Source organism: Delphinus delphis, chromosome 3, assembly GCF_949987515.2.
Source record: "Delphinus delphis chromosome 3, mDelDel1.2, whole genome shotgun sequence".
NCBI lineage: Eukaryota > Metazoa > Chordata > Mammalia > Artiodactyla > Delphinidae > Delphinus > Delphinus delphis.
The window spans coordinates 88,459,905-88,474,373 of NC_082685.1; positions in this window are offsets into that span (position 1 = coordinate 88,459,905).

A 14,469-nucleotide genomic window follows, 5' to 3' on the forward strand; every position below is an offset into this window, starting at 1 on the left:
CCTGACCTCTATTATAGATAATGTACCTCAAGTTCTGTCCCTTGGAACTTTCAGTGACACTGGAAATTTCTGTATCTGTACTGTCCTATATGGTAGCCACTAACCATGTGTAGGAGCTCTTGAGAACTTGAAATGTGGCTAGTGCAACTGAAGAACTAAAAATTTAAGGTTAAATAGCCATATGTGGCTAGTGACTAATGTACTGAACAGCACAGGTCTATATGATCTCCCCAACACAAGTATACCCCCTGCTAGTCTCTGGAACAAACAAACAACCAACCAACCCCTGAAAAAATTTTTACTCTAATTCTTTGCCGATAAATGCTACATTTGTGGCAAAAATGTAATTTTTCAATAATATTTAAGTTTTAAATATCTACAAAAATTGTCAGAAATCGAACAAGGTTTTAGGCATTTGTATGTTGTCTACAATATCCTTTTTAATATTAAAATGTGTTAAAATTTAAATGTCTTACTATATATTCTGATGTATTTGTATTCAAAATTAAGCAGATTTTGAAACTGATGATTTTGAAAACAACAGGAATATACAATTTAGTCAATTTTATTTCCTGCTTTATGTATATATACATTCAGAGGACTAAGTGATAACATTAAAGACAATTGTTTCTTCGTACTTGACTATTTTCCTTGACTATTTTCTACATTCGATTATTGTGTATACACTATAATCAGGGAAAGGGTATATATATATATATATATTTCATACATATGTATTTCTCCATGTATCCATGATAAAGGTCTTGGAAGTTTGACAATGCCCAGTAAACAGCAGCTACATCTCTGCCCAAGAGAAAAAGGCATTAAGAAATCAAAATATCACCTTTATTACTGATAAAGGTTAATTTAGAGGGCATGCCATAACATGAGACCTAAATGAATCTGCTTAGATTCTATAGGAACAACCCACAAAAGGAAAATTTTAGTCTGCCATGCAGACAAACCTACCAAATTCACTACTCCACAGCTGATAAGTCTGGAAAGGAAAAATAGACTAAATCTCCCAACTAATATCCCAGTCATGGAATGCAGACCAAAGGTTATTGCTCACAAGGTAACTGACTCCCTCTCCTTTGAGGACCAGGTTATTGGAAATGTTAGAAAAAAATCCCCATTATGTAACATGTGGATATATTCCCACCCTAACATCCCACCCTAACATACTCTAGCTTTTTCATCTATCTCATTGAGATTAATGATTAAGCCTATTTGCTCTCCAAATGCTACACGTTGTCTATTTGTGGCCAAATGCACAAAATTCTAATTACGCTAATCTCGCAATTTTGCTAACCCAGCAGTTACCAACAACCCTGAACAACCACAGTCCCTGGCCTCCCCGAGGCAGCAGCCTCTAAACAGCATCGAACATCCACTTCATGAGAGGGGAAGAGAAAAGGAGACTAATCCACACACGCCGTATGTCTCTTTTATGTTTAGCTATCAGATAATTGATTTCAACTCCATGGGAAAGCATAAAAGAAATCAGTCTGCCTGGAAATCTGAGGAATTATTTCCTTCAGCAATTTATAATACAGACTTATTTTTAAAATGAAATAATTTGTATGTATCAGTCAACTAGAGCAGTGGTCCCCAGCCTTTTTGGCACCAGGGACTGGTTTCGTGGAAGACAATTTTTCCACTGATGTGGGAGGGGCGGGATGCTTCGGGCAGTAATGCGAGCGATGGGGAGCAGCAGATGCAGCTTCGCTTGCTCGCATGCCTGCCACTCACCTCCGGCTGTGCAGCCCGGTTAGTAACAGGCTGCAGACCGATACTGGTCCTGAGACCAGGGATTGGGGACCCCTGGACTACAGAAAGAATGAGATAAAGTAGAAGAAACAATGAGAACTGAGCATCAGAAGACCTGGTTTGGTCTAGGTCCAGCACCAAGATATTGGGCATTTTGTTAGTGATTTTGGCTCTCAGAGCCATAGTTTCTTCGCAAAACAAAAGGTTTGAATTCCAGAGAACTTCTGAGTACCTTTATAATCTTTCCAATACATCTATGCTTACATTCTCAAACATAGGATGAACTTCTCAGTAATAAGAATATTGCACAGCTCTTGCAACCTCAGCTACCAGAATTATTTCCTTTACACGTTAGAAACTCAATGTTTATTCTTTCTTCTTGATATTAAACAAGAATAAATTTGGCAAAATCTTAAGAAACAAAAATAACTAGGCAAACTCTCATCAACCCTTCATTTCTTGATTCTGTGATATGCGACTGAAAATAGAAGAGTGGTGTGATTTGCACATAGAAAGGGAAATAAGATTCATCTGTCTCATCCTGGCTTTATCACATATTTGGCTTGACCTTTGATGACCTCTCTATGCACTTTTCTAATGATAGGAATGTGGACTGAAGTACACTTTGCCTAAATGAGTTTAATTTGCATTAAAAGAAAAAGATACGTATCAACATCTTTCTTCTGAACAACTACAACAATCTGCTTACCAAAACCCTACTGCCAAATTGACATTCCTAATAATAGCAAATATTTATAATAGTTAGTGCTTACCCCATCTCAGACATTGTTCTGAATTTTAAAAAATACGTTATCTCACTATTCTTCTCAAAATGCTTTAGTAGCTTTCGATAACCTTAAGGTATAGTCTGCCTTCATACTAAATATGAGTTATACATATGTATGTATAATAAGAAATAAGTTTGGATATAATACATGACTCTATTCCACTTCCACATGGGTTACCCTTGCCCTCCTCCCCTTGCTTACCTGCAACCTCCCACTCCAACAGAGGGAAACCTGGCTCTCAGTACCTCCATTTATTTACTTAATTATACAATTATAATATTTCTAGGTGGTAGTTTCAGACTTTGTAGACATGCCTATAGGAAATAACTATCAACTACAGTCCAATATTTATGTACAGTTACTTTTACCTTTAGTCCTATAGACTCCACTCATTTCCTAAGTTACTTAGGTTAGTGCCTTGTCCCCAGTGTCCTTTAATGAGGCTGTTTACTACCTTTAAAATACAGTTAGACTGGTCACATTCTGTCTTCTATGCTGGATCCTCTGACTTCCTACATGATTTATTTTTAATTTGCATACAATATTCACTCTGTTGTAAAGAAAACAAATAGATTTTGACAAATTCAACATTACATTATCATACAGAGTGGTTTCATCAGCCTATAAAATTCTGCACTTGACCTATAAAACCCCCTACTCTGAATTCCTGGAAACCACTCTTTATACCTCTGTCTTTTCTAGAATGTCATATAAATTACCTCATACAGTGAGACATTTTAGACTTTTTTTTTAAACTAACCAATATACACTAAAGATTCATCAATGTCTTTCCATTATTTAATAACTCACTTCTTGCTAATGCTGAACAGTATTTGATGTTATGGCTGTGACAGAATTGTTTATCCGTTTACCTATTGAAGTACATCTTGGTTATTTCCAGTTTATGAAGCTTATGAATAAAGGTGCTATAAACATCTGTGTGAAGGTTTATGTTTAGATATAAATTTTCAAATCAATACCTAGGAGTACCATTGTGGAATGATAGTCAAGATCATGTTTAGGTTTGTAAGAAACTACCAAACTTCCTTCCAAAATGGCTGTTCCATTTTGCATTCTCATCAACAATAAATGAAAGTTCCTGTTGCTCTGCATCACCACTGAAAGTAAGTAATGTCAGTTTTATAGATTTAGTGAGGTTTTATCTTTTCGGATAAGGTGTCTGTTCAGATCTTTTGCCCAATTTTTAATTGTGTTATGTTCTTAGTTTAATAAATTTTTTATACATATTGGATAAAAGTTTTATCAGATATGTTTTAAAGTATTTTTCTCCTAGTACATGGCTTGTCTTTTATACTCTTAGTAGTATCTTTTGTAGACCAGAACTTTTCAAATTTTAATAAAGTCCAATTTACCAATTTTTTCTTCCATAAAAATTTTGCTTTTGATATTGTATCAAAAACTTATTACAAAATCCAAGGTCACATAGATTTTACTCCTGTGTTTTCTTCAAAAGTTTTATAGTTTTCCATTTTCCATTTAAGTTTATCACCCATTTTAAGTTAATATTTTTGCATATGTATCCAATTGTTCCAGCTCCATTTCTTGAAATGTTTTATAGATTATCTGCATACTACTGATTTCAAATTGAATTATGGCTAGTTTGTAAGTATAAATTATTTATTATTAAAATATAACTCAGGAAATATTGTAACTTGTTAAAAGGAAATTTGAACTTCTATATATCTTGTAGGATTATGTCACAATTTAAAAATTTCCAAATATTCTCCCTCAAAAACAGGTGGTAATTACCTTTTCTACATAAATATGTTTCTTGTGTAATTCAAGGTATATTTGGTCATTTATTCTTCAATGTACATTATTGCACAGATTAATCTTAGCATCTAAGCCTTCATGAAGGCATTTAATCATTATACATTATAATTTTACCTTTATTACTGTAAAGCTTTACCAGCATTCTTCATTCATCCAAAGGGTTTTCTTAAATTATAACTCAAATCTAATTCCTGATCTTCATGAATCTATGCTCCCTGTCATTCCCAAATTAGCACTGAATTCCAGTAGTTGAGTAGAACTGTGATCAACTGAAGCCATTTATTTTTAATGTGCAATTAATTGTTTGTGGAGCTAATATTAATTGGACTCATTGGTTTCTCCTTTAAAACAATTAAATCAGGAAAATAAAGCAGCTTGCAAATGATCACACTGAACTGCAGCGTAAAGAGCACTACCATTTCTTAATTGACTGAATATTAGTAAAATTACTTGAGAAAATAAAATTAGTTAAGCTGTCCCAGATGTTCCTGGACACTCCTCTGGTTTTCATAGAATATCAAGATTTTAAAATGTTTGAAAATAAGAAACAAATCAGAATAAGAAATGAAAACTTTTCATTCATGAGATCCTTAAGACATAATTGGGAGTGACTAGAATCAGTTTTAATACTCGATAGAGAGTGCCTGTGAATATTTATTTCTAGGATTTTATGAATATTTCTGATGCACCTTTTGGAGCATTCAAAGGTCAGAGTGTTGTTGAATAACACCCTCTTTGACCAAAGCCTCTAGTAAGAAATACCACATGGAAATGATTTCCTACAATTTAACAAAGAGAAAAAAATGTCTTTCTTCACCAAAGAATAATATGGAGCTGAGTGAAAATTATGTTACTGGGTTGACTGATGAAAGTAAACATGTTAAGTCCTAAGGGAAAGTGATAGTGAGTTAAATCAATAAAGTACATAACCTTGCCTAAAAGCAAAATGAAATAAGTTTTTTGTTTGATTTTTATATAAGTATGAGCCACTTTCCATATATAGTGTTTAGCATTATCAAGTTATAAATTTATATAAAATATATTCATGAGGCAATGTTGTTTTTCACATAAAAAGTTTTCCCCATGATAGGATTAGAGATGCTAGTATACATTCATTAATTTGCTTTTTTCTAAAAATACTGACTGCCTTTTATTTGCCATGCTCTGTCCTCTGTCTTGAGTGTATAATATTGGGCAAAATAAGCAAAAAATAGTATTTGCTTTTCCCTCCAGCTTTATTGAGGTATAACTGACATATAACATTGTATAAGCTTAAGGTATACAACTTAATGCTTTGATTATGTATATACTATGAAATGATTACCACAATAAAGTTAGTTAACACATCTATCACCTCACATCATTACAATTTTTTTGTGGTGAGAACTCTTAAAATCTACTTTCTTAGCTACTTTCAAATATATAATACAGTATTGTTAACTTAGTATCTGCTTTTATGGTGCTCATAGTTTTGAGTGGAACAAATCTGGTGAGACAGGAAAAGAAGAAAACATTGGTCAGTTTTTGGGTAAGCACCTTCTCATTAATTGCAACTTTGTCTTAAAGAATTATCTTGAGCACTCTGAAAACAGATTCACAAATACCACTATAGCTAGTCATTCAAATCTTAGTAAAACTTATGAGAAAGGAATTTGCAGAAAATTGCTAGAGAAGTATAGTGAGTGTGTCTGGTCATATGGATGGACAAGGCACATTATCAGGTGCTGACCTTCCAGGGAAGGGAAGGTAGTTACACAGTGAGGAGTACTGAGGGATAGATAACTCCCAGTATAATTCAATTATCCCTCAACTGTTTTGCTCAGAGATGTCCCTGCATATCTATGACATAAATATTCAAACCTAAGCGTTTTTCATAACAAAATGGTAACTGTGAATTGCATATTACATTTAACTATTGAAATAATAAGTTAATATCTTTTTGTCTCTTACTGTTGGGAAAGATTTAATTTGGTTATTAATTTAGTGAGGTATCCAAAAGTGCGGAGATATAAGTTCTTAAAATATTAATAATATAACTTTGATCATTTGACTTAGTTGAAGCTAAATGTCCCTGGGCCCTGATGGGGATTCTGGTTAGATTCTCATAGTGAATACTTAGAAAAGGCAGACAAAAAAGGAACAAATTGGAAGTCATAGGGAGGATTAGTAATACATGTGTGGGGAGGACATCAGGGTTCAGAGGGGTTGAAATGGTGAGGGCAGAGGAAGTGTAGTGGTCCTAAGGAACATTTTCTACGTTCTGGAGGATACAGAAACAGTATAGGTCATGGAGGGAAGGAAGTAGAGACTCTCATGGAATGCAAACTTCTTGTATAAAGTTGAGGTGTGCTTGGAACAATTGTTCTTTTAACCGTGTGCCTGGCTGATAACAAAGTGAGACCATCAGTCTTTATACTTAAGAGTGTGTGAAACTAAGAGCATTGTGAAAGACAGGTGAGCAATATGAGGTTGCAGTGCTGAGATATACTGAGCTTCAGGAAAGGGTTGTGTGGTCTTTTCCTGAGTAGACTCCTGTGTGGTTTCCACATCTCCCTATTGTAAAAGTTCAGTGAATGAACAATAAAACTGAATGAGCAGAGTATACAAGAAAAGGAAAAGTAGAATATATATTTAAGTTCTGGAAGATGCAAAGTAGATGACACCATGGACTTAGACTTACAAAATAACAGGATGTTCTAATATTCTCAATATTCGCATAACTAATGGTAGAAATATGAGTGGCTGGAGTGACCTAACTTGGGGTACAGAGTAGGTTATAGGAAATCATTGGTTGTGCAACCAAGAATCCAGTCAGGTTTGAGAAACTGGAGGTCTCCATCTCCCTGTGGTGTGTGTTTGTTCTTGATCTCTGATGAGCTGTGAGGACAGGACTTGAGGAGTTGCAGTTTCCATGAGCCCAGGAGGTCCAGAGCTTGTTGGGATTTGGGGTTCAAAACTGATCTTCAAATGACTTCCTACCCCTAGCTTCTACTCTGCTTCTCTCTCACTATATCACTGACATAAATAATACATGCCACACAATTTCAAATTGGGACAACCACGGAAATGAGCATTTACTTCCACATACATAATGGGAAAAATACCTCTGGTGTTATCTATAGCAAATGAAAATGCTTTCATTCATTGTCTATATAGTGCCAACGCATGTAACTTAGACCAAGAATTTTTCCAGTTTCATTGGGTCACTGACTTAGTTGATACTAAATTGGGAAGCCAAACAAACCACACGATTGTTAACACAATACTATTTTGATGTACTGTTGGTCTGTAAGGTGGCTACTGATGCATCACATGTGTAAAGACTGCATTGGTCATGTAGAATGAGTTCTTAATTTTATTTTTCATTTCCCTTAAGGTAACTATTAATTATATTTATTTATTTCCTCTAAAAATGGAAATACAACATTTTGAACTAGTAAAATTGTCTTGAATATCTGGACATATCTTTGAAAACTGCAAAATATTTTTAGTTTTGCCATTCCTTTCAAATAATTCTCTATTATTATTATTATACTTTACTTTGGATGGCCCTGATTCTCTGAATAAAACCTTTCTTTGTGAAGCAAATGATTCAATTAGCCTTCTTAAATTATTATTTTTAGGTTTACTTTTAAAATAGTTGGACTACATTCTTTACCTAGTTATTGACTTATGAACTGATTTAATGCCTATGAGTGCCAAGTAAAATTTTGTTTTCAAGCTGAATATAACCAAAGTGCACACATCTTTTGCGTTTTATGAAATCTGAACATTTTCCATTTTCCCTTTTAATTAAAATCTTATTTCACTTCTCTTATTTTCCCTATTTTTCTCTGAGTAGTTGAAACAAGTGTAAACCAGAAATTTCAAAAGAACAGGAACACTTGGCTGTATTTCTGGCTGATCAAGAAGCAGAAAATGCAGGAAATCTAACGAGAAAGCTTATTATTATGATTTGCACAGCTCAGCTTTTGCATAATCAAGCATGTCAATGCACTCACACATTTGCAAATGTTGCTTAGCACCACACATCTGAATCTTTTTAATGCTTCTCCATTACCATTGCTTTTGCTGCCCCACTCAGGAAGTGGTCATCCATGACCCCAATTTTCAAAATGGGCCAGCTAAAAACAAAGACTGGATGTGTTTCCTAATCCTATCAAACCTTTTTTTTTTTTTTAAGCAGAATGAAAACAGGTGGTGTTCTCAATTTTTAAAGGAGCCAAATTATGAACTGTAAGCTGAATATGGCTGTGATTATCCAGGTACAATTGCTCACATGAAAGTTGGTAGAATTGTAGAAGAAGCTATGCAATATTCAGGCCATCTTTGTTAGCAGCTGTGGTGCGTTTGATCTCTTAATATCATGCAGTACTTCAGTTAATGTTATAGGAACATATGTTGCTATTTGTCAATATAACAGTGTAATACATATGTATGAAGTTGGGTGTCATGCCAAGGAAACTGCATCTACATCCTCCCAAAAGAATTGATATGAGTAGTAAATACCCCTCACTCCCTTTCTCACCTTTCCCTCATCCCTACACTTAGGACTCATATTAAAACATAGTGAAATGGTGAGGCATCATAAGACTGTTCACCATCATAGTCTGGTGATACTTTAAAATTCTGGTCCAATAAATAAAAATAACTTTATGGCAATCCATTTTGTAGCTATTTGTTATTATTATTATAGTTATTTTACTATATTTGTGATTACTAAATGAATGATTAGATATTGATTCTGAACAAGAGAGAGATGAATTTCAAAATCAGATTTTTCATGTTATTATGTATAACAGTGAAATAAAGTTTGAGCATCAGTGATTAGTGTTTCCTAAAATACTTCATGAATAAGAAAGAAAACCATAGATGATGGTAAAATTCAGTGCATTTGTAGGTGATTGAAGAATCCCTTAAAAAGGTTGCTGTGTCATGGATTCCTGAAAACCTGTAAAGGCTACAGGTGGTGAGGTGACATGGGAGCAGGGATCATAATTAATATTCAGAAGAGGACATTGAGGCCTTTTTCATCAAATGTATAGATGGCATAAAAGCCTTGAGAGCCAACCAGTATTTGAAAGAACAAAGTCAGAATACTAAATGCTGTCAACAAAATGGGAAGATAAGTAACATATAATAAGATGGAATTTTAAAACATTAAATGGAAAGGATTGTCCTTATTCTGGAAAAAAAATATTTTTGCAAAAATAACATAACATATGGAAGATGAGGCATAGCAAAAACATGTGCTAGGGATTTTAACTGGAGGAAAGATTAATATGAAACAACTGCAGGATAAATAAAAACCCTCAGAACATTTTGAATACATCAACCTTTGAACAGACCTTTATGTGTTCCAAGAGAGACTTTAATGTGACTTCCCACAAGCTTATATTTTCAGGTCTAATTCTGAAATTGGATTAGTATATTAGAATTTTAAATCCTTTCAGTATCGTGATAGAAAAATCAAAGCTTGCTGACCATCTACCTCTTAAGATATGATCAAGACCTGTACTCAATATCTTAGGTACGATCTACTCCAGGTAGATAAGAAAAATCATCTTATACATTCTGGACACTAAATTCATGCATACAATTATTTTTAAATATTTATTTAGACTCAATAATGGGCCAGTAGCCACACAAAGCACAAATATTAGTTTCTCTCTGAAGGAAATACCTAAAAGTATTAGGAAGGCTACCTTCATAAATAAATTTTTCACTGAATTATTTATTTTAGGAAAAGTAAAAATAATATTAGAGGACAAAAACTGAAGGATAGGTAAATAATATTCTATATATATATATGGCAGGATACTGTCAAAGAATAATATTTCTAAGGACTTTATAATAACATGAATTTGCTCATGTCAACATGTTAAAAAACAGTAAATGAAGATATATATGTGAACACAGTCATGTGCAGGGTTATAAAAACATCATACCAAAATGGATTAAAGTATATCTAAGTGAACACATTTAATACTAATTAGAAATATGTCTGTTGAAAAATATGGGCAAATCACATGAGAGAACAATTCACAATCATAGAAAGTTACCTGCTAAACAAAATGTAAAAATAGCTTAACTTGTTCAAAGGAATCAAATAAACCTAACTGAAAACGCTAATGCCATTTTAGTTACCTTAATAAGTTTAAAAAAAAGTATACAATAACATGATGAGATCAAAATTGCAACAACCAGGACTTCCCTGGTGGCGCAGTGGTTGAGAGTCCGCCTGCCGATGCAGGGGACACGGGTTCGTGCCCCGGTCCAGGAAGATCCCACATGCCGCGGACCGGCTGGGCCCGTGGGCCATGGCCGCTGAGCCTGCGCGTCCGGAGCCTGTGCTCCGCAACGGGAGAGGCCACAACAGTGAGAGGCCCGCATACCGCAAAAAAAAAAAAAAAAAAAAAAAAATTGCAACAACCAAGAAAAGATATGTATTCACAACTCTAACAATGTACTGTTAAAATATTTATCAAAAACTATAAATTCACATATTTTGACCCTATTCCTCTTAAATTTTAATCCTGACTATGAAAAGCTTTCTTATGCAAAAACACAAGCAGACTAGAAACTCTAACTGTGTAAATGATCCTTGAAATGTTACATGAAACTTCTGAGGGCAGTCAATGCACCTAATAATAAAGGAATGCTTAATTATGGTTGTTCTCACAATGGAATATCATGCTGTTATAAAATAATTTATGAATTTTGAAAAACAGCATATAGATATGATATACTGTCAAATGAAAGTCAGGTTACAAATTGTAAATACATTAATATTTAAAGCTACATAAAATGTATAGGCATGTGTAAAAAGATTAAAGGGAACTCTCAAACTGACAATAATTTTGTTAGCATGGTTGAAAGATGGGATGATTTCCATATTGAATTATTTTAAAATGTATTTTAAAAATAAAATCATACTTAAAGCCAAGAAGAACGTCTGCAATATATGTGTGTGATATATATACATATATATATATATACCTGACACTAAAGCAAATCATAGATGGCTTACTATAGAAATAAGTAAAGAGGAACTTCCCTGGCAGTCCAGTGGTTAAGACTGCCTTCCAATGCAGGGGGTGCAGGTTCAATCCCTGTTCGGGGAGCTAAGATCCCACATGCCTCAGGGCCAAAATACCAAAACATAAAACAGAAGCAATAATATAACAAATTCAATAAAGACTTTAAAAAGGGTCCACATCAAAAAATCTTTAAAAAAATAAAGTTGGGGAAATAAATGAAGAAGATCTTTGTAAAATATTGATATTTAAGGAATAGGCAAAAGATGAGGACTCACATTAACCTGATTAAAATGACAAAGCGGGCTGAAAAAGACTAAGTTGGCTGCATCTCCAACAAAGTGAAAAAGGTTTAGTTCTTCAGGAAGGCTGGTGATGTACTTGCTAAGGTAGTTTCCTCTCCTACCTAATTATGCTTGAGTACAAACAACAAACCTTCACTAGTATGAAGTAACCAGAGTATTCCACCTGCAGGAACCTATACTAAATGATGTGCTTATTTGCAAGTTAGCAGTAGCAAACCTAAGTTAAAGCTGTCAGTTTGGGATTGGCTTAAAGGAGGCTGTGTCCAGGATAAAACTCTCTTTACAAAAGCTGTCTGCTCTGATCCCATCTCTAGAAACTGGCAAAGCTACTCCAGCAGGTGGGGAAATAGGCTGGGTGACACAATATGACTGAAAGTAGCAGGCACTCCTACTCAACTCAGGCAAAAGCAGAGGTGGAGTATCTCTCCTTCTCTTCCTGAGTCCGACTGTGTATGTCTACATGGTGGTCTCCTTGCTGCCCCCAAACACCCATCATCTTCTCCTCCAGGTAATGCTCTACTGCCAATCCCTATCCCTTCATCACTATCCCAAATCCCAAGAATCTCACTTCTTAGCCAAAACTAACGAAATGACAAGGAAGCCCGGCTCCTCTTGTTGGCACAAGTCAGAGAGTATAGCAGAGGTGTGTAATTGAAGGCTGTAAATGGGGGATGCGTTTTTACTTGACCACTGACTCTAATACTGTGTTTTTCCAGAAAATCTCAAGTAAAGTACTTCACCATACTGGCCCAAATTCTAGGCCAAACATGGAGTCTTGAATGTTACTACAATGCCTATTCACTTATTCAATAATTTTTTACTGAACACCTAGAACCTGGCAGAGGAAAGATTGAGATGAATATGATTTCCTCAAGGTGTTTAACATTTAACAGATGAAATTTAAAAAGCATGTGAATAATATGAATATACTTACAATATTTTGGTATGGGTTAATAATGTTACACATATAAAATTATACCACCAGTAAGATGGAATCTTAGCTATGAGTAAGGGGTTATGGTAGACAGATGCCAGAGAATAAGGGAAGTGTCTTTAGTACAGAGTCTAGAAATACTGGCAGAAATTCCCCTGGAGAATTACTAAATCATTCCAGACAGAAGAAAAAGCATGGATGAAATAGAGACACATGAAAGGATCAACCATTTTAGAGAAAGTTCCCGTGCTTCCTTGTGACTAGAGAAAAGGGTATATGGCAAAGAGTGCTGGGAATGAAACCTTTAATAGAGCTAATTGGGAATCTGCTTTGGAGTATATGTGGAATTAGAGTTTCTTGAGGCCGTGAAAATAATCCAAGTGAAAGATGTTAAGATACAAAAAGGAGTGTGGGAATGAGAAGAGGATTGAATATAAAAGCTCATAGAATACGAGAGATATTTTAGAACTGGAATTCATAGAACTTTAAGGTGGGAGCTCCCTAAAGCAAAATTGTTCCTTTAGCTGAGATGGTTCAAGAATATCTTTCTTAAAATGTAGGCATCTAGCTGTAGCTAACATATTATTTTATGCTGGTTTCCCACAAAAGCAGACCTTGTTATGGGTACAAGTAGTTTACTAGGCAGATCTCAAGAATCACTAGTAGAGCAGGAATATGAGACAAAGAAGGAAAATAAGTCAATACAGGTGCATATGTAAACAGGTTACCACTGTGAGTTACTGAAGCTCAATCCCACTGGGAAATGTTTCCAGGTTATTCCACCCAAAGTGTGATTCCCATTCATCAACTCCATCCATCACCTGGTTGTATACTACTCATGGGGGCATTAAATTGTTTGCACTCTGCCTTGACCCTTGCCCACAGACTGAGAATATTTTTATAGCCAAAGAATATGCCTCTAGACAGAGTCACAGGTGTTTGCAGTAAGAAGCTGTGAGAGCTGTGAGCACCAAAGAGATTTGGGTGCGAACTCAAAGCATCTGCTAAACACATTAAACCACTATTTCTCAACTGAGAGAATTCTGTAGAATTCTGTATGAATTTCTACAATAAACTTTAATGTTTTAAAACTTTTTTTTATTATCTACTTAAACATAGCTTCAGCATATTCTGAATCTGGCTAGTACCTTTGAACTTTGCTTCCTGATAGTTTCAGTAACTAAGTGATAAATCATACAAAGAAGTATAAATTTTTAAAAAATAAATAAGAAAAAAGTCATGACATATTGTATGAATGGAGGTTTCAGAGAAATTTTAGTAGAGAAAAGTTGGAGATTTTATTCAGATGGCCCAAGCTAATAAACACATACTGTTATGGGTTGAATTGTGCCCAACACTCAACAAATTCATTTGTTGAGTTCTAACTCCCAGTACCTCAGAATGTGACCTTATTTGGAAATAGTCAATGAAGACGGAATTAATTAAGATGAAGTCATTAGGATGGGTCCTAATTCAATATAACTAATATTTTTATAAAAAGGGGAAATTTGGACAAAGAGACACATGTACACTATGGGAAGATGAAGGCAGAGAACTAAAACCCAAGGAATGCCAGAGATTGCCAGCAAACCAGCAGAAGATATTTCTTCTGGAGGAGGGAGGCACGAAACAGACTTTTTTTCAAAACTCTCAGAAGGAACGAACCCTATCAACACATTTATCTTGGACTCTGGGCTCCAGAACTATGAGGTAATAAATTTCTATTGTTTAAACCACCCAGTTTTTGACTCTGTTTTGGAGGCACTAGCAAAATAACACACATACCAAAGTAAAATAAAACCTGTGTCTCAGTAGGCAATAACAAATATCATGATCATAGT